Below are 24,318 nucleotides of genomic sequence, written 5' to 3'. Positions count from 1 at the left end.
CACTGTAGAAGGTTGTGACAACACAGCTTGTTGAGCTGTGGTCAGAAGATTCTCATGCAACAAGTGTCTTGGCTGTTGTTTAACAGGGCTCCTGAGGCAAACAAATAGTAGGCATAGCATTTGGAAGCAAGAACTCTTCGGAGGTAAAGCGTTCACAATAATCTTTAAACTAGATGATGCAGTGGCAGAATAGCAAAACGACATGGTATTGCTAAGCAAGGAGTAAACTTGGGTTGCCTTGCCAGTGAAAACAGTTCTCTAGGAGAAGTCTGCAATGTCAGAAGTGGGATTTGAACCCACACCTCCAGGGGAGACTGCGACTTTAACGCAGCCCCTTAGACCACTCGGCCATCCTGATTACTTAAAGGAATATTTGACGATACTGTCGGCGGGCCCAGAAATCATTCCAGTGGGGTGCCATGACCTAAACGTGTGGAAAGTTATAAGTCATATCTGTCCATTTAGCCTTCTTACACTTGCTCTGACTTAAACTGCTACTGTGTCAATGCTAAATGATGAAAAGAAGTTCTAACTCAAAGGTCACAACAATAAGGATCAAAAGAAATGTGTGTCCCTGTATAGGTCGCTCACTGTGTCAGGAGAAACCGAGTCCTTTAAGGCACTAGATCTCAACGAAGAAAAGACTTGAGCCTGAAAAGTTGTCCACAAGACAAAATGTATAAAATATGAAGTATACTATTAATTTAAGATGGCTCTGTCAGAAGTCAGCCATGGTGCCTGAGAACTTTAACCAATGGACCTGTATTTAATTTGGCCAAAGGTCATTTCTATCCGTGCCCTTGTTTTAGCATGTGCATGTGCATGTGCATGCCCTTGTTCCTGGATCAGGTTATGGTGTGAGGACGTACGGCCAGCATGCATAGCCTCTGTCCCCAAGCAGGACACCATTGAACTCTCCTGCAGAATAGGAGAAATGTTGGATGGATATACATGTGTTAAGACTTGGCAATTTAATGCAATATGTGCCTTATATGGCTATCTATACTAAAGTATGACGAGCACTTTAAATTCCTTAAGATGACCTCTACACCTGACCTCTCAGTACATTACCAAAATTCTGCCTATGCTACACCTTACTTCAAAAGTACACTCCTTCAGGTAAGTAAAATTCTTGCACCTTGTGCAAACCTCTGTGCCAGGATGCTCGGAAGATCCTAGAATCATGAACTGATCCCGGCCATTTAGCCTCAATGTTGGAAATGAAATGACCTCCATCACAGATCATCTGTATGCTCGGAGGATAGGACTCAATGATGAGGTTTCACAGGGCATAAATGTAACATTGCTCAGCATTACTCAAAGGGGTTGATGTGGTGTTTTTCAAAATGAGAAATCCAGTTCAGAGTCTATGGACAATTATCCCCAAGTGTACCTGTACATTTAGCATATGGAAAAATGTTCGGTGTACATAGTCAGCCTCCACGGGTCCAGCAGGGGCCTGGACAATGTGACAATGTTTAAATCCAGACTGAAAGTTCTATTTAGATGTGCATATGACACCTGAAAGTATTTCATCTGCACTCTTCACTTTTAAATTAATTAATTAATGATATTTTTGTTTTTTGGAATGATTTAATTGCCGCCTTGTGATTTTATGTAGCTGTAAAGCACTTTGAATTGCCTTGTGTATGAATTATGCTCTACAAATTGCCTTGCCTTGGATGCGTACATGGGTACAGTGTAGTGCACCGATAACATTGGGGATGCCTGAGGGAGATGATGAACTTAATGCAAATACTTAATTCAGTAGGTTGTTTTACATTATCGTCTACTGTAAATGTGGAGCAGCAGCCTGAAAGGACAGAGGTCTCGCCCCCCGACATTCGCAATACTGACACTCTCCCTCTGTTCAAGTCTTAACTCAAAACCCATCCGTTTAACTTTGCTTACCTCCATTTATTGCTCCGTTCTGTGTATTTTTAATATGGTAAGATTTTTTAATTCCTGCGTTTTATCTAATATCTTGTTTGTACAGTCCTTGACTGTTTTGAAAGGAGCTTTCAATAATTTGTATCATTAACATTATTACCTGTCCCCCATTTTTCTGAGTCTGGTCCTACGTGGGTGTAGATCGGATGTTTGTTAGGTATTGATTAGTTTTAATGAATACCATGTTCTCTCTCATTTAATTTCATGTTCAATACGTGTGTATAGTTGCGTTTCTTTAGTTGCACTGGCACTGACTGATTGATTTTTCGAGACAGTGAAAGTGGTGATATGATAACCACAGTTTTTGTTTCGTTTTTTAGACAAGACATGAGTTGCGGGAGCACAGAATTCTAGGTGAACATTTCTTTCGGGAGTCGGTTCCAGCCGGTCGGACATTTTTTGAGTTGCAGCTAAGCTAAGCTTCAACTTAAGCCTATCCGGGACCAGGCTAGTTCAGCAGCATAAATTACCATGGTTACTCAGCGGGCGTTCAAATAAGCCACCTTTATGGAACGGAACTCTCGCTAAATTTAGCCAGAAGTAGCGAAATAAGCCAGGCTTTCCGCTAAGCCAGCTTCTAGGAATACCCCCCAGGTGGCTAAAGGATCTCTGGAAAATGGCAACAACCCACTTCAATTGCAATTTAATGAGAAACAAGATGGTATGGTTCAATTCAATCTGTGCTCAGTCATAACATGTGGTTGAAAGAAAAAGGATATGAATTAGGATGAATAAAGAAATATAATGAACCTATGTTTTTAATATCTGTATGGAAACATGTTATGGTATCATGTGATGTTAGAAACAGCACTGATGTCATACTGTTGGTACCACATGAGGGGTTTCTAATTCAATTTGAACCGGGAAAAAAAAAATGCTTAATGCTGATCCTGAACTGTCTGTGGACGGCTCAGCATCACGAAACACAGCCACTGGTAAGAATTAAACAACATTATTACTAACTAACAAGTGAGAATTAAGCAGATTATGCTGAAATTTTATTTTTAACGCTCTGACCTGAATTAAGAGAGGACAGACAATATTTATCCTAAACAGGTTAATCAGTTAGTCATTGGGAAGAAATGGCTGCTTTCTTGATGCTGTGCTGCTCCCAAAATGAGATCTAACCACAAACATTTCTGTCCTGCAGCAAAGAACAACACAGGAGGAGAAACTGCAGTGGAGCAGTTCGGCAATTAATGAACAATTAATTAACAATTAATCATGGTTTACTAAAACTTCTCAAATTTTCCCAAAAATTCTGTGTGTGCTTTTGTCTTCTTTTGTTTTCTTCTTTCTTTTGTTCTGTGTTGTGTTGTGTTGTCTTGTGTCTCTGTGTTGATGTGTTCTGTTAGATTCGGTTCTTTTAGTAGGAAGCTCAAGAACGGACCAGAGTAATTCAAGTGAAAATGAAGTGTTTATTGGTAGTCACACATCAAAGCATATCAGCGCTGGGCTCAGTGGAACAGAGCTCCCGCAGGAAGTCTGTCAGACTGGCCCTGATTTCCGGTTATCATGTTTATTTATAGTGTTATAGGTTGGACTCACATTCGACCGAGTATGATTGGACATGAGTAGGTTCAACATGCTTTGTCATATTCTCTGGACCAGCCCAAAACAATGTGTGTGTGTGAATCTGCCCTTGCTTTCCCAGGCTTTCCTAATTGTTTTGTCTTTCTACTCCTGGATCACTTTAGGTCATATGGAAAAGTACTGAGACTATTTCATTCATAATGTCTAAGAACAAAGCCAATTTTAACAATCCCTCTTTTGAAGTGATTTTATCATTTCAACTAATTCAGTCAAATAACTGCGGTAGGACTGTCATTTTCTGTATTGTGTCACACCTGTATTAGCAGTAGCAAGACTTTAGCAGCTGTAGCGTCCCGGTTGAAAAGATGGTCTCTCAAACTGATGGTTCACAATCCTTTATTGAACAGCCTTGCATGTGAACACACCGTAAGAGCTAGAAACATACAGAATAAATACATTATTAGTAACTCTGACAGTATGTTACCTTTATTCGTTAATATTGTCTTCAATATTTTACTGTACTGTGAAATAAAACAAAATACACAAAGATAAAACCTGTGACCTTACATAGCATATAACATTGAAACTTATAAACCTATATATGATAAACATGACTGACACATAAAACACGAGTGCCCTCTACTGGGAAAAACATTACTGCTAAGCTTGATAGCAACCTGTATGCTCCGTGAAATATAATTAAATATACATTTATACAATAAAACACTACTACCAACCTTGTTCCTCCATCAACCAGGTGCTAAAGGACCTTTTCAATCCACAATAATACTGTAGTAATATGTTCCGTTCAACTGTGGAGCACATCGCCTCTCTTTTCCCCGGAGTTCGCGCTACTACCGCAGTTTGCGACAATCGATTTACGACACCTTCCTGTTCTAAGCTTTTCAAAATAAAAGCATTGGCTGCGCAACAGCTGCAGCAGAAGGACAAACACATATGAATAAATTTATAATACAGAACATATTAGTAGTCCTTTACACTCCCACCAAATTATTAGAGCTTAACTAGCAAACAAAGGGAGCGATAATAATTTCCTAATGAAGAAAGGACCTACAACCCTTAAAGTCTGTGAAAACTCAGTCCACAAGAAAGGATGAACATTAACTGTAAAATATAGTTAAACAGTCTCAAAAAGCAGAACCAGTTTCTGCACTGGACGTTCTACTATAGAAGGTTTGCTAGGACATTTTCCTTTCTCCATCTTCTTTTCTCCAAAGCGAAGCTTTACTTTCCTTACGAGTCCGTCTTTGTCAGTCACTGTGTCCATTACACGTGCTAATCTCCATTCATTGCGAGGTAAGTCATCCATCTTTTCCATGACAACATCTCCAACTTTCAAGTTTCTCCTTGGAGTATGCCATTTCTGCCTTGTTGCGATGTTGGACAAATATTCCCTTTTCCAACGTGACCAAAACTGTTCTGCTAGGTACTGCACCTGCCGCCACCTTTTCCGTGCATAAATGTCCTCTTTGATGAATTTACCTGGAGGTGGCAGGGCTGCCTTAGATTTCATGGTGAGCAGGTGATTTGGAGTCAACGGCTCTGGGCTGGTTGGGTCACTTAAGCTGTCCACTGTAAGAGGTCTGCTGTTCGTAATGGCCATTGCCTCATAAAAGAATGTTCTTAATGATGCATCATCCAGTCTACCTGACGAAAGTGAAGCAGTTGAACACAGAATGTTTCGAACTGTCCTGATTTGTCTTTCCCATACCCCTCCTGTATGGCTTGAATGAGGAGTGTGCATTTTGAAGTCACACTGTTTCTCGGCAAGAAATGTGGTAATTCGGTTAGGGTCCACTTGCTTTAGAGCTTCCTTCAGTTCGTTTTTAGCTCCGACGAAGTTGCTTCCTTGATCACACCTTATCTCACTGACTGTTCCTCTTATGGCTATGAAACAGCGGAGTCCATTTATAAAGGCATCTGTAGTCATGTCATCTAACATTTCTATGTGCACTGCTCTGCAACAAAGGCAGGTAAAAAGAAGTCCATAACGCTTGTGCACTTTGCGAGCTTGCTTGGTTAGAAATGGTCCAAAACAGTCCATTCCACAAAAGGCAAATGGTGGAGATGGATCTAAGCGCTGTGTTGGGAGATCAGACATTTTCTGTTCTTCCGTACCTCTTCTGAGTTTGCGACACTTTACACATTGGTGTATAAAATTTGCCACGGCCTTGTTGATGCCTGGAATCCAAATTCCATTTGACCTGATCTCATTGATTGTCAGTCCCTTCCCTTGGTGTTGCACTTTACTGTGGAAATGAGCTATTATTAGCTGAGTGACATGTTGACCCTTCGGAACTATTACTGGATGTTTCATTGTGGAGGAGAATGAAGCATTTTTGAGTCTTCCTCCCACCTTAAGGAGTCCATCATTGTCAAGGAAAGTATCCATTTCAAACAGTGTGCTTTTGCGAGGAAGTGCCTTTCCGTGTTTTAGCATCTTTATTTCCTCTGCATATTCCCTTGCTTGTACGTCCCTTAGAATAACACATTGTGCGTGTTGTCTTTCCTGTACTGTACTATGGCCTGCTGTTTTATCTCTCTTGGCACAGCGAATGAGTCGAGCTATGGCTTGAGTGACTTTGTACCACGAGGAAAACTTTGTCAACTTATCTGACAAACTCTTCTTCTCTGCTTTGAGAGTGGTCAGTACGTGTGCCCTTTTTACCTCTGGATCACCGAGTGACACGTTCATGTCAATCTCTGCAGCTGGAGGGATTGCCTTGTTCCACAGAAACTGTGGCCCATTAAACCAATCTGATGAAATGAGGTCACTCGCATTTGAACCTCTGGAGGCAATATCCGCAGGATTTTGCTCAGACGAAACATATCTCCACTGCTGGGGGGCGCTATTGAGCCTTATCTTTTGCACTCTATTGGAGACAAATGTGTGAAAACGGCGTGCTTCGTTATTGATGTAACCTAAAACTACTTTAGAGTCTGTCCAGAAATACTCGTCAATCTGTGTCAATCCAAGCTCATCCTTTAACATGTTGCTTGCAGTAATGGAGACGACGGCAGCTGTCAGTTCGAGTCTTGGTATGGTTATTACTTTAATGGGAGCAACTCTGGTCTTTGCTGTAACCAAAGCACAATGCACTTTATCATCTTTGTTTATGTGTCTTAAATATGAACACTAACCATAACCATAGGAACTTGCATCGGAAAAATGATGCAACTCTGTTTTTACAATTTGGCCAAAATCTTTGGTAACATAACAGCGTGGTATTGTGATTTTCTCCAAGTTCTTCAAGTCATCTTTCCAGTTATCCCACACTGGCCATAGTTCACTGGGAAGGGGATCATCCCAACCAGTGCCTTGTTTGCATGCCTCTTGAAGCACTCTTTTGCCTGTGAGTACAAAGGGGGAAATGAATCCCAATGGATCGTAAAGAGATGCAACAATAGAGAGGATGCCACGTCTTGTAGCAGGTTGGTCATCGGGGTGAAAGCGAAATCTGAGTGTGTCTGATTCTATGTGCCAGTGAATCCCAAGAGCTCTTTCAAGTTTAGAGTCATTAAATGCTAAGTCACGTGCTTGCTGTGGAGAGGCACGTTCAGATGCTGGAATGCTTTCTATCACTGTTTTGTCATTACTGACAAACTTGTGTAGTCTGAGGCCACCTGATGCACAGAGTGTCTGAGCCTCCTGAGCGAGCTGAATAGCTTCCATGATGCTTGCAGTACTTGTTACACCATCGTCCACATAGAAATCCTTCATTATGAACTGAGATGCAAGAGGAAACTGTGTCTCATTTTCTTTCGCAAGATGTTTTAGTCCATAATTGGCACACCCTGGTGAGGACGTGGCGCCAAAAAGGTGCACCTTCATTCTAAATTCTTGGGGCTCAGCGTCCAGGTTGCCATTTTTCCACCATAAAAATCTTAAATAGTCTCTATCTGCTTCGTATACATGAAATTGGTGGAACATTTTTTCAACGTCGCATAACAATGCAACTTGATGACGTCTGAATCGGATGAGAACACCATTTAGACTGTTCAGCAGATCTGGGCCTGACAGCAAATAATCATTGAGACTGTTACCTTTGTATTTTGCTGAGGCGTCAAAGACTACTCTGAGTTTGTCTGGTTTTTGGGGATGATATATCCCGTGGTGGGGAATATACCACCGTTCTCCTTCCTTTGCTTCACTGTGCACTTCCTCTGCATCACCCTTTTCTATGATTTCACTCATAAACTTTACATATTGCTTCTTGTAGCCTTGGTCTTTCCACAGTTTGTTTTTGAGGCTTTGAAGTCGCACAGTGGCCATTTGCTTATTATCTGGTAAGAGAGGTCGCTCCTTAAATGGAAGTGGCATTTCATAATGTCCTTCATTGTTTTTGTAAATGCCTTCCTTTAATGTGTTCAGAAAGAGAATGTCGTCTTGAGACACTGATCTGTTATCCTTGGTGTCATCCTTAAAGTCAGACTCGAGAACCTTGAGTGCATCAGCTGGAGTCATTAAGGGGAGCTCTTTGACTGTGACTCTGTGACACACAGACATGCTAAGAGAGTCATTGTGAGATGATGTAGGGCCTACAATACTCCAGCCCAATGCGGTGCGGACCGCGTAGGGTTCGTTATCTCCTCCTAAGATTACCTGCCTTGGAGCTAATGCCTTGGAGCAATTGTAGCCAATTAAAAGCCCAACTTCACATTCTAGCTGTGGAGGAATCTCATTCACAATTGCTCTGAGATGATTCCATTGCCTTGCCGTTTCACAGGAAGGAATGTGAGAGCGGTTAACTGGTATACAGTCTTTGGTGTAAGCAGGAGGGAGTTCAATCATTTCCGTGGAGTTGTAGCCTCTCACCTTGAGACCTGAGACACGTTCACATGGCACAACAGCATCCTTACCTAGCATTGTAGTGAGCTTTAACCTTATTGGGGTAGACTTAGCCTTAATGTTGTTAGACACATCTTGGTCAATGAAGACAGTGTCACTTTGGGTGTCTAAGAGTGCATAAACAAGCCTTTCTTTACCTGGTTGTTGTTCTGAAGAAACCCACACTGGTACGATCATGGAAGTGTTTGCACATTGTTCGTTGGTTTCTGTATTTAGAGACAGGGTAGTTGCAGCCTGTTCTGTGTTGGTCTGAATTGGGTTTGTTGCTGATTTGTTGTTATCATAGTTGAAGTCGTGCAAACAGGTGGGGTGTTTTTTCTTACACATTTCGCATACAAGTCTGTAGCGACAGTCCTTTGCGCTGTGGCCGGGTTTGAGACAGCCGTAACAGAGCCTTTTATCCTTTATGTATTTCCTTCGTTCCTCAAGTGATTTGCCTTTGAACTGGGGGCAGCTGTAAAGTTTGTGTCCGTTGTCTTGACAGAGCATGCAGGGTAGTTTAACGTTGGACCTTTGCTTTGCGTTTTCAGTCTGTGTCACCACCTGTCTGTGGAGAACACTGGAGGTGGGCCCTTTTTCCTTTTGGCAACCTTTACTAGTGATTTTTGTGAAGTCTGTAAAGTGAAGAGCATGAAATGATGTGATAGGATTGCACACTATCTCTGCTTCAGAAGACATGAACTCAGCAAAGTGCCTTAAGCTTGGGAACTTCCCACTTTCTTTCATGTAATGAGTAGCTTGACGATTCCACCTTGCAGCTGCCCAGTTTGGTAATTTCTGAACAAGTTTTTGGTTCTCCTCACAATCATTGAGAATGTTTAAACCATCTATGTGGGGCATAGCTTCATAACATGTTTGAATGAAATCAGCGAATGCTCTAAATCCTATAGAGTCATTTGTTTGTATCTTCGGCCATTTTGCCAGCCTTTCTCTGAATGCCTTCTGTGCAACAAATGGATGTTCGTACCTTTCGTTGAGGCGTTTCCATGCATCCTGGTATGCATCACTGTCATTTCTGTAGAAGATGCCATCAAGTGTTGTTCGAGCTGAACCTCCTACATATTTCCTTAAGTAGTGCAGCTTGTCCGCAGGTGAAATATTTTTTGTATCGATGAGTGCAACGAATGAAGATTTCCACTCAATGAACTGTATTGGGTCACCTGTGAATGTGGAGGGTTCTGGCATTGGTAGTCGGTTCATGGCAACACTGTCCTGTAATGCTTGGGCTAAGTAAAGAACGTCTGCTTGTGGAGGTGAGGTGGACACAACATTATTATTAGGGACTTGAATGGGAGAAGAAATTGTGGGGGTCCTCTGAGCTGCTCTGCTACAGTCAACATGAACACTGCTCTCACTCTTTATCTCTTGATCATAAGTTATTAGCCTAGCTCGTGCGGCCTTTAACTCCCTTTCAGCCTTTAATCTCCCCAACTCACGTTTTTGAGATTCAAGCTCCCTTCTCTGCCTTTCTTCCAAAAGTTGAATCCTTTCCTTTTGTTTTTCTTCTTCTATTAACACTTCATACTCTGCTTCCTTGGCAGCTAGTTCTGCTGCAGCCTCTGCTCTCTTTACTGCTACTACTGACCTTCCCGAGTTTGACTTACTAGCAGATGAGTGTTTACTTGAGTGTGTGACTGAAGAACTGTAAATGGATTGAGCATAGTCTGGGTCAAGAAGCTCACGTAGGCGTGTCTTCACTTTGCCGCTGTCATATTCGTCTATGCCTGAGAGTCTTTCATGTGCAACCTTGATAATATCTTTGGAGACTGCTTCACATGCATCTATGAGTCGCCTTGTGTCATTAGAGGGAGTGGAGTTTTCTCTAATTTCTGCATATAACTTTATGACACTATCTCTTTCTTTCTCTAAGATGTCCATAAGTGAAGCGATTTGACTGTTTGTTAGGTCTCCCTTTAATTGTTCTCGTGTTGTACGTACTTGTTTTTTCCATTGATCATAAACTTTGAGAAGTCGTTTTTCCTTTTTATGGGCTTCCTCCTCCTGATAAGCTTGCATTTTTTCTGTAGGCCTCCTTTGACGAACAGAGCATAACATTTCCTCTTCTTCACTGACCAGGAGCTCCTCTGTATCCTCAGTTTCTTTTCCAGCTGCTTCCATACTGAAGATAGAACGATATAGTTGATCATCGGATCCCAGAAGACCTTGATTGGAGTTGTGGAACTGGAACCTCTATGCTGAGCATGGGATGAGCTTCTCCTTAGCTTGTAATAAAGCTCTTCTCAGCTTGGGTCAAGCTCTTACTGTAGCGTCCCGGTTGAAAAGATGGTCTCTCAAACTGATGGTTCACAATCCTTTATTGAACAGCCTTGCATGTGAACACACCGTAAGAGCTAGAAACATACAGAATAAATACATTATTAGTAACTCTGACAGTATGTTACCTTTATTCGTTAATATTGTCTTCAATATTTTACTGTACTGTGAAATAAAACAAAATACACAAAGATAAAACCTGTGACCTTACATAGCATATAACATTGAAACTTAAAATAAATGTTAAACATGACTGACACATAAAACAGAGTGCCCTCTACTGGGAAAAACATTACTGCTAAGCTTGATAGCAACCTGTATGCTCCGTGAATTATAATTAAATATACATTTATACAATAAAACACTACTACCAACCTTGTTCCTCCATCAACCAGGTGCTAAAGGACCTTTTCAATCCACAATAATACTTTAGTAATATGTTCCGTTCAACTGTGGAGCACATCGCCTCTCTTTTCCCCGGAGTTCGCGCTACTACCGCAGTTTGCGACAATCGATTTACGACACCTTCCTGTTCTAAGCTTTTCAAAATAAAAGCATTGGCTGCGCAACAGCTGCAGCAGAAGGACAAACACATATGAATAAATTTATAATACAGAACATATTAGTAGTCCTTTACAGCAGCCACCCCCCAAACTGCAAGAGCCACTTACCTTTTGAGATGTAGCACAACCAGTAAGGAGACGTCTGTCATCCCCCTTTTGATGTGACTTCATGTGTTATTATGTAAGCTTATGTGAAAGCTGTTCATCATTGCAATTAAAGCAGCAAGCAAGTCTTCGTTGCACAGGCATGGAAATAGTAAACATAATTCTAATGCTTAAGCTACACCTTCAAATCCAGACTATTCCATCATTTTACTCGGAACAGAACCTCTTTCCGAGAGGGTTAAGACCTTCATAAGTCACTGATTATAACTCTGCAAATGAGCACATTTAGAAAATAATTCTGATGCTTTAGCAAAACCTTCTATATCAGGAGTATTAATCAAGATTCTAGAAACAGACTCTTTTCTAGTAAGTTTAAAACCTTCCCCACTCAACTGATAATAACTCCGCAAATGAGCACATTTCTTAATAGATTATATGTAGAAAATGATCATTTGCTATATGTATTGTGTGTATGTGGCCTCGAACCCATCGTCTGTGTGGACTCTTTGTTCATTATGGTCTAAAACCTTATGTGGCTAGCAAGGCCTCGCTCCCTCATAAGTTCCATAACAACACAACACTGATTAATCAAAAAAATTCACATCATTTCTACTCTACTGACACTCAAACATTGCATAAGGCAATTAACATTACCAGCAGGTTTGTCCACCGTTTGCAGCGAATAGGAGCGAAAACCCGATGGCTTAACCGGGAAAAATTCACCTATGGCCCCTAGTTGCACTTGGCGACCGACCATTACCGTTCAAAGTCTAAGGTCCCGCTCCAAACAGCCGAGTCACCCCACTGGCAATGGACATTCTAAAAATGATTTATTATCAGCCTTTAAGAGGAATTAGTTAAACACTTTAAAAAGTGAAACACAACAAATATAAATTTAACCAAGGCTCGACTATATGAGTATATTAGCCTCTTGAACAATTATGATTAACTTTCTAAATGATATATCTTTCTTAGATGACCACATGACGAGTCGTGTGGTCTCTTGTGGTCCAATCCTGTCGGTGCTCGGTTCTCCTCTTGGCTGAACGTCTGTTCAGCATTCTGATCCGGAACTAATCTTGGAAGGAGAGGTCACCAGTACATCGCTTCCTTGAGGGATATTCAGCATCCCCTCGCTAACTAATTTTCTTTTGTGACAATTTCGTTGTGTAGTTCTCCACCATCATCTTGGCATGATGGGCAAGGCCTCCCAGAACTCAAGCTTATGAGTCCTCCGGCTGTACGTCCTGTAGTGGTTCTGAATCTGTGGAATAATATTAGCAAATCTCGCAGCGCAGTAGTGCAAAATGTCATTTGCACTGTATTTCTATACTAGGGTATCTCTCTTTGATATGTTCAATTTCAATGCCCAATTCATTCTTTATTTATTTATTTTTCATATGGACCCCAAACAAAACCAAAGTCAAAATAAACAAAACAAAAGAAAATCAAAGAAATAACAAAATAAACAGAACCCAAAACAAAACAACTGGCCAGTTGGTATAACCCTTGCTTTAAGGAACCAGAATAGTCATCAAACTGCTGTGCAGCCTTAATGAGAAATCCAGTACCATCTCCTTATTTTGCTGTGAAAAATTCAAATTATTTAGGGAACACATCATCACAATCAACATCAACATCAGCACAGTTGGTATAATCCTTGTTTTTAGGATAATTCTGCTGTGGAAAAATCATCATTCAGTTTTGGGATCATAACAACACACAAACAAAAAACAAACAACACTCAACACCAGACATCACAGGTTAGGACAACAGATGACAACAGATGACAAACATATATCGCATTTCTGGGTTTGCCCAAGCAACCCTCATGTCTTCATTTAGGCCTAAGTAAACAAACAGTGGTTTTCATATTATGAGTTTGATCCATGTCTTCCTCTTCCAGGTCCGGGAAGTCTTAATGCAAAAGAAGACACAAACACACACAGAATTTTTGGGAAAACTTGAGAAGTTTTAGTAAACCATGATTAATTGTTAATTAATTGCCGAAATGCTCCACTGCAGCTTCTCCTCCTGTGTTGTTGTTTGCTGCTGGACAGAAATATTTGTAGTTAGATCTCATCTTGGTATCAGCACAGCATCAAGAAAGCAGACATTTTTCCAATGACTAACTGATTAAGTTGTTTAGGATACCCATTGTATCTGTGAAGCAGCGGTGAGTGATGTGGCTGATGGTCGTTGCTCGTCTTCTCCAGGTGGGGGCGCTGCAGGTCCAAGAAACAGCTGTGCTTTTCAATGGAAAAGAGAAGATAGAGAAACTGCTGTAACGTGTAAAGAGGTGATGTTGGAGCGTGTGTGTTGTCCCAGTATTTTGTTGGAGAGAACAAAGAGTGTAAAAAGACTGGGTCCCGCTGTATGACTCAGGCTGCACTGCAGCGTCTAATCACAGGTGCGATCCCACTACTGAGCGGCACGGGGGCTTTGACCTGCTCCGTTTCCGACCTGGGCCGGTTCTCCCCTCCTTAGACGACCTGGTGGTCCCGGGCTCCCCCAGGAGCACCATATCGGTACCGAGCTTAGTGCGGACACCCGATCGGCATAGCTCACTGCAGCTCAGAGCTCCTGAGCTCAAGCGATCCACCAGCCTCAGCCTCCCGGTAGCTTGGATTACAGGCGCGCGCCACAGCACCCGGCGAGAGACTCTCACGTTTATCAGACTTTCAGCTTGTTGAAGTAAACGACATTTTGATGTCATCAAACACTACAGCGGCATCGAGCAGCAAAGACTGACAAGTGTTTGGATGGTTTTCATTCCTGCAGAAAATCCCAGCTCAGTTTTTGGAAACTTGATGAATGGAGCAGCATCCATACAGGAGAATCTCTGTGTTCCATTTGTACAGTTTCATGTTTCCCTTTGAGCTTCATCATTTTATAATAGAGCTTTTACATTTATTTACTTTTTTTTTTAAGTGTTTCTTTATTATTATTATTTTTATAACAAATATTCAGAAATGAATATGGCTGGTTTAAGGAGTTTTAAACAACATCCTCCTCAGTACTATGCATGTTTCCAGATAAATTCATTAGACTGAGCCAGCCCTCTGGCAAAAAAACCTGAAATATTTCCACATGATGCAGCTGAAAGAGCTGTGATGTCATGTCATTGTTAAGGAAACCTGAAGAAAAACCTGTTAAATTACAGACTCTTGGATAATACAATTTAATTTGATGCACTTTAGTAGAAAAAAAAGCTTCTTCTGAGTTTTAAAGGCATTCTACCAACAGGATGATATCTACTGTAAACTGCCTCCCATGTTTGTTCTGTCATATCTGTGGAATGAGGCTATTAGTCAAAGAAGAAAGACTAAATCAAATGTTATAGCTGATCATTTAGAATTCGGATTAGTAAAATATTCCTTTTGTGTCTGACAGACTGCAGAAAGCTTTGTAGGGTCTGCTTTTAAGAGTGTTGCATCAGAAGATGCTCGTTCTCTGAGGCAAAGTTATTGTTTGGTGTTTCATTTAACAGAGGAGAGGGTAAGTGTAAAAACTGTTCATTTTTATTGATTCCAGCACCAAAGCAGCATGTAAAATGTTTAAATACATAATTTACAAATAATGTCTTTAAAGAACAACACTGTCCCACTGGTTGTCTTTCAGTCCCAATTGTCTGCGTCTTGTCTGGACTGTGTTATTTCTGCAGGTGTAGGTGAGCAGATCTTCTCTGTGTGTCTGTGAGGAGCTTCACACACGGAGACGGCTTCATCTGTACGGCTCGGTGTGGGATGCTTTTCATCGTTTCAGCTGGGGCCGATCAACAGTCCGGTGTCTGGGAGCAGATTTGGTGCTGGAGTGTGTTCAGGGGACGGCTGTGCTGCTGGAGCTTCCTGGGAATGGTCCATGTCCACTGTGAGGTGCTACAAGGAAGACAGAAAGAAAGTCCTGATTTAAGCTTAAGCATAACTTTGTGACAATTTTGTCATCTTTTCTTTTTAAAATAGCAGCTTGTTTCCTTACTTTTCTCTATAATATCAGCTAATATCATCTAAATGCAGTATATAATGTGCCTTTTAACTAATCACGTTCTGTGACACTAAAAAGGACCTACCCCAAGTCCTCCTTTATTTCTTTTTTTTTTAACATCAGCTTCTCTCATCCGGCTGGGAGCTCCTCGTCGTCACGGAAACCCTGGGTGCATAATGGCAATGTCGGGTCCACAGTCTTTCTCCTTCGGACCTGCGCTCGAGTCTCATCTCATCCCTGATCACCTCGGTAAAACACAGCAGGAAAAGGAAGGAAAAACTGCACAAGTACTCAACATGTGTGAGCTAGCACACGTTCATTTCTGTAGATTTCATTCATTAGTTAGACGGAATCATGCACTCACCTGTTTTGCACAATACGTTACCTGCGGTAGCTCAGGTGTTCCACTTTGTCCTCCGTTGGTGTCAGAGTTGTTGTTTCTTTGTCATCCGCTGGTCCTTCCATCAGCAGGAAGCCCACAGAGGCTCAGGCCAGCGTGACATGTGTTCACACAAAAGAGGAACATCAGAGGTGGACACTTTATTAATCCTGCAAGGGCAGGGCTCTAGAGTCGCACGTGCGATCTATTTTCTCAATGGTGCAACTAAAAAAAATCTGAGGTCGCACAGGTGCAACTACCTATTGAGAAAAAAAAATAAAAAGTCTACGCGACTCTGAAAGTCTCCCTGTGGTTCAACAACAGACACACATTTGACCCATATCGTGGTCTAAACCAATCAGAGATAGTGAAGGGCGGGACCCCCCTCTGATTGGCCCGTGTACGTGTAGCCGCAGGTTATAAGATGAAAAGAACGATTGACAACTTTTTCGTTAAGTTAAGGCCTGATACGTACGAAAATAACCACAACCAATGCTCTGACACGGAGCCATCAACCTCCCACGTTATGTCAGGCCCTGGTCCGGAGCTAGCATCTGGAGCTAGCATTTGGAGCTAGCATCTGGAGCTAGCATCAGATAATGAGCTAGCAGCCGGAGCTAGCATCAGATAATGAGCTAGCATCTGGAGCTAGCATCAGATAATGAGCCACATACGATCGACTACGAGCCAGAACCAACTGAAATTAAAAGGGGTAAAGTGTATACATTTCAAAGAGAGTGGCTTGACCAGTTTCCCTGGCTAAGATGCAGTAAAGCCGATAATATAATGCCCTGCATTTACTGTAAAGTTTGGCAAAATAATGCATTAGTGACTGGTTCTAATACATTTGGAATTGAAACGCTGAAAAAGCACAACGCATCTATGAAACACATTACCTGCTCAGTGTCCCCTCTCCCCGCTGCTTTCAGCGGCAGCAGCAGCAAACACATCATCGGACGAGGCCCAGATGATAATCAAGTTTAACGTTGCCTACCATATTGCAAAAGTTCCCTTCACTAAGTTCAAGTCCGAAATAATTCTTCAGAAGAAAAATGGCTTGAACATAAACCCGACATACAGCAATGATGTCGCGTGCGCGCAATTTATAGGAGTCATCGCAGATACGCTGAAAAAAAAGACGTCTGTGCTAATTGAACAGTGAGTACATGGCATTCCTGATGGTTCAGGAATGCCTCATTCTGTACGGTCGTATCTTGAGGAGAGGAAGACCGGTGAATATACTGATATATAAATTTAACCCAACTACAGGAGTTGGACATCCGAGGGGCATGTGACTGCAATGGAGGATAGTCCATAAGACATTGAGATGTTCAGTTTGAAGCCCTGAAAACACTTGTAATTTTAATTTAGATTTTCTTTTTATTTCATTTATCATGAGATGTTTTAAGTTTAAATTTCAGGCCAGTGAAGTACTTTAAGCACCAACACTTTTTCAGTAAGTTTCAGTAAGTAGTTAGTAAGTTAAGTTCAGTAAGTTTGTAGAATTGTGCTTCAAATAAAGAACTTTATTTTGACCAGATTGCTAGTTAATCGTTTACAAGTTAATATTGCCTATATGGACAGCGATTTAAAAATAAAAAAATGTGAACCTGTAAACCTGCGGTGTTAAATGCAATGTGGTTGGGTGCACCTAACTTTTGTGCTGGTGAACCTAAGAAAAAAAGTTGGGCGCACCAGTGCAAAAAGTTAGTCTAGAACCCTGTACTGTGCTAGCCTGGGTGCCAGCCGAACTTAGCCCCGCCCATAAAAGTTTTGGTCGGGAAGTTCGGTCTGGCTCTGCTCAGTTGGGAAATCATTATGCCTGACCAAGAATCGGTCGACCCAATCAGATTGTCAGGGCGGGCTTTATACGATGATGGACAGATGATCAACAGGGACATTATCGAGTACGTCACTAAAGAGCTGAACATGGCTGCTGCTGGAGAGCTAGGGTGTGTAGATTCTGCCATCGAGTCTGTTCTACAGGATCTCCACATTGCATTCATTTTGAAAGACGAACAGAGGAACGCGATAAAGGCTTTTATCAATAGAAAATACGTTTTTGCCGTCCTTCCTACAACACGTGTGTGTTGATTAATCTACGTCACATACTACGTTGGTCTGATTGGTTGTAGGTCTATCCAATTGAGCGAAGAGGCATTTTTTCTCCAGCTTCTGTCGAAACACGCCCAATACCCAAATCTCTATTGAGCGGTATCAGACTCACATTCTGACTAGAATCGTGAGTATGACGTAGTCAGGCTAGTGCTGTGCATGACACCTGAAAGTATTTTATCTGCAGTGTTGGGTAAGTTACTTTAAAAATGTAATCCGTTACAGTTACAAGTTACCTTGTTTAAAATGTAATTGTAGTGTAACTTTTTGGATTACTTAAAAAAAGTAATGTAACTAATTACTTTTGGATTACTTTTGGATTACTTTTACCTATTTATGGTAGCCTATTATCTGTATGATTCCATCTGTATTTATCACATTTTTTTATACCATGCTATTTTTCTTTTCATTGTACTGCCATAACTACATTATACATTCTCTGCACATACATGCATTTCTCTAGGTAATTGATCTATTCTGCACATATCACACACTTAAAGTAACACCCTTTCGTCAAACTTAATTAGTTAATTGGATGTGACAGGCGTGACAGGTGAACTCTAGTTGACCCCTGGGTCACGAGGTGAACTCTAGTGACCCCTGGTCATGAGGTGGGGGTGGGGGGGGGGGGTGCTAAAGGGGAGAGGGGGAGGAGGGGTTAGGGGGAGTGGTGTTAGGGGTGGAGTTACGGATTAAGTCTAAATATTTATTGAGTGTATAAATGAAAGATTGTTTAATTACAGAATAGGGAAAGTTTAAGTTTTAGGAGCAAAGCTGACAACATTTTAAGTATCCTATGAGTTACGAAAAAAAAGCTGTTTGACAGCTTTGCAGACCCTCATATAATTTAATAAAGTGATTAGGTCATGTAAAGCCCGTGACTTTGAGAACCAATGAGATGATAGAAGGGTGGATGGGTTTAAGAACAATAGTTGATTGTTCTTAAACGTCGCTGATCCTCTCCCCTGTAGGGCAAATATATAATAAAAGTTGGTTATTCTCAGAATAGAAAGAAAAAAAAAAAGTGACCGTAGGTTAATAAGGATATCCTGTGAGTAGTCAATATGCACCACTCTCCGCTAATCAACTTGGGTTTAAGAAAAATAGTTGATTGATAACGTCACCGATCCTCACCCCTTTAGGGCAAATATAATTCAAGTTGGTTATTTTCAGAATAGAAAGAAAAAAAAAATGCACCACTCTCCTCTAATCAACTAACTCGGGTCGATTCATACAGGGAGGCTGTGAACAGGGTTTCAAGTCATGAGAATGCTCCATTGTTTTACCACATGACCATCAAGTATGAATCATATGTAGCTAATTTTAGGAGGGGGGGGGGGGGGAGAGAGAAACAATCTATGTTAATGGCATGCGCATGTCCATCTATGCGTTGACCCTCATACTTTGCTACTGTGCTTCTAAAAGATTTATTTCTCTTCAGTTGCACAGTGGAAAGAACATTTTCAGGAACCATGTTACTCATCCTTGTAACTTACTAAACATCTAATTAGCTATGTTCAATATGATATGCTGTATCGAATGCAATTTGTTATTAATAAAGGTAATCACATAGGAGTCTGCATACCTATTAACTAACCCAGAGTGAATAAAAGTTTTTAAAAAATAAAATCCTCTTCTGATCACATTGAGGGTAGACAAAGCATACGCTTCATATAGTGACGCTGTGAACAGAGTTTCAAGTCAAGAGTATGCTCCATTGTTTTACTTCATGAGCACCAAGCATGAATGGTCTGTAGCTAATTTTAGGAGGGGTGGTAGTAAGGCTGGAGAGAAAGAAACAATCAATCAGTTGAAAAAGAAATGACTTCCTAAAGCATGTTTCCTTTACACTTCAGCTGTCTCTTCTCTTCATCGTATGTGTTTATCAGCTTCCACATCCCAGAGCAGTTTATGCATGACTGTTGGCTGCATGCACTCGTCCAGCAGCCTTGTTACGAAAGTCTCATCCCATGGTCTAAGAGACAAGACAGCCACAAGTGGGAAAGGTCACATGCAAACATTCAGTTGAATAAGACACAGAGAGTGCGCCTACTCTTCTTTTTCTTTTTTTTTTTTTTTAACATCCAGCTAATTATGACATATTAGTTCATATGAGATAAGAAACATAATGAAAAAACAAAAAACTCACTTCTCTGACAGAACAATGTGATAATTTCACCCTGTTTCTTACAGAAATCAAAGTAATTATGTAAAATGTTAAAAAAGATTATTTGAGAAAACCCCTGAAACAGGTTCATATGCACAAGGAGCTGTTAATATAATCTCACACCAACAGTATATCTGCATCTCCACCAGACAAGAATAACATGTGTATGTTACTCCTCATACATTATGTTACTTTGCTGCTTAAAGATTTATTTAACTTCAGTTGAGCAGTGTAAAGAACATTTTCAGGAACCATGTTACTCATCCTTATAACTTACTAAACATCTAATTAGCTATATTCAATATGATCTGCTGTATTCATTGCAATTTATTATTAATGAAGGTAATCACACACACACACACACACACGCACACGCAAACACACATAGCCAAAGACAAACAACTAAGTTTTCAGGAGTGCTGACCGTTTTCTAAGTGTTAAATCTCAGGGAAACTTCATCCAGGAGCAAATACTAAACCAGACAGATTTCTCAGCCTACTTCAAGCAGGCTACTTCTAAATAGGAATCAGCACACCTATTAACTAGCTCGGAGTGAATAAAAGTTTTAAAAATGAAAAAACAAACAAACCACCAAACAAACATAAAAAAAAACCTTATTCATCCCCTGTGCTGCAACAGCAATGGTAGGAATTTTCCTGAGTGACTATGACTGTTGTACAACAACCCAGAAGTTGATCTCCTAGGGGTTGTTTAGAGTTGATATTAAGAGTTATTTAAGTTTTAAAAAATTTAATAAAAAATTTGAAAATTTAAAAAAAAGGATGTAAAAACCTCCTAACAACATGCAAATAAATAAACTACAGTCAAAATAAAGTTTTCAAACAGAGTGCAGCATGTTCATAAAGCACCTGAGCACCAAGTGACCTGCGAAGTGATCAGAACTGATCAGAGGTGTAAAGAGATAGATGTTCCCTTGTGATTAATTAAAGTCAACAATTAATAAACTTCAGAATTTGATTTTCCACAGTGGGGAAAATGATCACCATCACCTGTATGAATGAATGAACAGTTTAGTCACAGAGGCACTAAGTATGTTCTCATGAGAACAGGGTACAGCCAAGTGATTTGGCAACTACAGACTTAGAAAAAATTGATTTGGAGCTAGTGGTAAGTCCCTTTTCCAGCAGGGTCAGGTTCTCAGCGGTCACCCTGAGAACTACCAATGTCTGATTCCATCTTTTATTCTGAGATCTCGTGAATGTCCAGTTAAACATTTATATTAGATACGTGTAACAGATAGTTAGATGTACAAGTCATATCCTGCATTTGCTGTTACTGGTGAGCTGTTAACTCAAATATGAACTAAATCTTCACGGCAGCAAAAGACTCCAGCGCGCACACACACACACACAGAAATGTAGTCAAGAGTTATCTTTCCACTGTACCTTTTAAGGGGTGCATTGCAATTGTCCAACCAGGAACTGTAGAAAATAAGCCAACTTTCTGATGAATCACACTGAAGCCACTGTAAAGTTTTTTTTTTTTTTTTTTTTTTTTTTTTACAAGTATAATGCCTCACTGTATAAAACATGTTTAGTGCGACAAGTCAAAGGTGAAAGTGGATAACATTAGAGTCTGCTCTTAAAAACTTCAATAAACCAGTTCACATATATTCCTGATAAAATAATGTTACTATTGCAACATTCCAAAATATTGGACCTGAATCTGACTTAATGTCTGATTGTAGTTAAGCTGTTAACCAGCAAACAAGGCCTGACTTCATTTAGCCTTAAATACTTCAGACTCTGCTCAATCCATCCTTCATTTGAAATCAAAACACTATAACCTGGCTTTGTGGTAAGATTCAAACACGAACAATTGTTCGATTTGATGAGTAAACACACGAACAAGTGAGCATGCAAAGAAAATATACTGATCTCCTGGAGACTCAGGATTAAATATAATAAAAATGATCAAAGTCTCATCTTTCTTGAACTGTTTAAGACATATTGGTTACTGCCTCAGCTCCGTTTTGTGTTATTTTTCTGATAGTTTAAGCACCACGAAAGATTTGATTAAGCTGAAAGTAAAACTCCTTGCTTTAGGTCTGCATACAGACCTTATAAATTGTAAATTTTGTGCCCACCAAACTCTTTTATGCTCTTAGATTTTACATGAATGTAACCTTAAAACGCCCTGCTAATATTATTCTTAAGCTTGATTCGTAAAAGATTTTGAACCCGAACACCTTTCTTGATCTTATGTGCTAATGATTTGTAAATCTTAATCAACTTAAGCTGAAGGCGCTAAACAGGTTCTTTAACCCCATTTCCCCACCTTGGTTTATTTAAGACAGCTACGTATTTAAAGCTGCCGTCGGCAGGTTTTCAAAATTCCGAGTCTAAAGTTGGAAAATTGGAACTGATACAACTTTCAGGTCCCTCCCCCTCTGTGGACAAGGTTGTGCACTGAGTTCACACCAGTTTGCGGGCACACAAGCTGGGGGCAGACTCACGCTCAGCATGGTTGGTGACTGTTTTGCTCAGATAATGGATAAATAATAAATCTAACGTGATTGGTTAAAAACAGCCGGGGCGCTTGATTTTTTGCAAGCACGATTACAGGCTTCAGAGGGAGCTACAGAATTCGGGATTTTTCCTAAACAGCTTATTTAATATTCTACTACCAGAATCCCATGACAGTTCAAGCTAATATAACTAAAAAAAAAAAAAAAAAAAAAAAAAAAAAATTTAAAAAAAGTTGCAGACGGCAGCTTTAACTTAAACGGAATACCGGCACACACTCGATTCTTGTCTGGAATAGCTACGGACAAAAGAAGAAAAATAAATAAATTGACATACAAAATCTTGGTGATGGGTGAGGACAATGAAGACAGGCAATATTTTGCAGACAATGAAAACCAAAAATATATATATGTAGCCTAGGTGTCTCTTGCAACTGCAGTAAAGGTGATATTTAAAAAGCGATAGTTGTTTAATTTAACTAAAAGAGGGCAGGAGGGCTAAATTAACCACACAATATTAAATATTCTGCATCTAATGATTCAATTCTCACATCTTTGAATTAATACTCGTGCAGAGTTCAACACATGCATGGTGGATAGTGCGATGGTGATAATGGTTCTACTGAAACAGAACATTTCATGACACAGAAAATGTATCCTAAATTGTATATCAAACCAGCATGAAAATTCCATCCACTGTAGATGATGGCAGCATTATCCAGTGTTTCAATCTTATTCTACTTTTTTATTACCATTATCATTATTTTTTTTAACCAAAGACAAACTATGCCTTTCATCAAATTTAAAAACTAGATTGGATACAAATTAGCACTTTCACCAATTGCAGTCTAACACAACAATCTAAGGGAGGATAGATTCATTTCAGAAGTTGGGTATAGGGAGACTTTCCAGTAAAGAATGTCAATTTGCTATCTGGAGAGACCAACAATGGATATAAATCAGTTAACTTTACGTGTTGAGGGTCGACTAAGATAAAAGAATCCTAGTTTACCCCTGTTCTTAATATCTGACCTCCCCACATCCGCACTAAACATAGTGTGACATGATGTGGGAAGTTTGAAATGTAATGAAATTACACACAAACAGTTAGACTGGTCTTACAATTACAGCATAGCTATGATACGACAAGTGAAGTAACACATTACAACTCTGCATCTCTTGTTTCGTGTGCATCACTGTGTGTCATCCTGTTCAGGGATGGCACCATATCTTGTTCTGTGACCCTAAACTCGAGATTTCACATATAGTGTTAATAATGTAAGAGGATACAAAGCTTAAAACGTGCAGAAATTAAATAGTTGTATGCTAATTAAATGTCATGTCAAGAGAACGGCTGCATATGTTCTTACGAGTGCTAGGATTTAAAAAATGATTTTGCTGTTGTTAAGATACAACATCAATGTAGAACTTTAAAGAAATCAAGAAGCTATCAGGAAGAGACATTTATATATATATATATATATATATTTTTTTTTTCTTATTTTATTTCATTTGTTTAGTAGGACAGATTATCAGTAAACCCAAAATCAGTGTCACAGGAGAAGGAATTACAATATCTATTTCTATTTCATACACACACATAAAACAAGCACAAAAGAAAAGAAACCCCATCCACCTTCCCCACCCCCATTGGTCTGTAATTATAATTTTACCCAAGCAAACCTAAGCATTTTATAGTCTGTATAATGTGCTCTAATCTATGGCTAATACTTTACAAGTTTAGCTAAAAATTACAGGTTGGAAACTGCAGATACTTTGTCAAAATAAAAGAGAAAAGGCCGCCATGTAGTGAAAATATTCTCAACTGATCCTCTTATAGAAAATTTGATTTTTTTTCCAGTTTTAAGAATAACATCATATCCTCTGTCCAGG

The 24,318-nt window shown here is 40.1% G+C and overlaps 1 non-coding gene across 1 annotated transcript; it reads right to left on the bottom strand.

Moving 5' to 3' along the window:
• Positions 1-275: 275 nt before the first annotated feature.
• On the bottom strand, positions 276-358 carry trnaf-aaa (transfer RNA phenylalanine (anticodon AAA)). Its single transcript has one exon. It is a non-coding gene; the product is annotated as a tRNA-Phe (tRNA).
• Between the last annotated feature and the right edge of the window lie 23,960 nt (positions 359-24,318).

Source organism: Odontesthes bonariensis, chromosome 5 (assembly GCF_027942865.1).
Source record: "Odontesthes bonariensis isolate fOdoBon6 chromosome 5, fOdoBon6.hap1, whole genome shotgun sequence".
NCBI classification, from domain to species: domain Eukaryota; kingdom Metazoa; phylum Chordata; class Actinopteri; order Atheriniformes; family Atherinopsidae; genus Odontesthes; species Odontesthes bonariensis.
The sequence above is the reverse complement of the archived record's forward strand: the minus strand, read 5'-3'. Positions and strand labels throughout refer to the sequence as shown.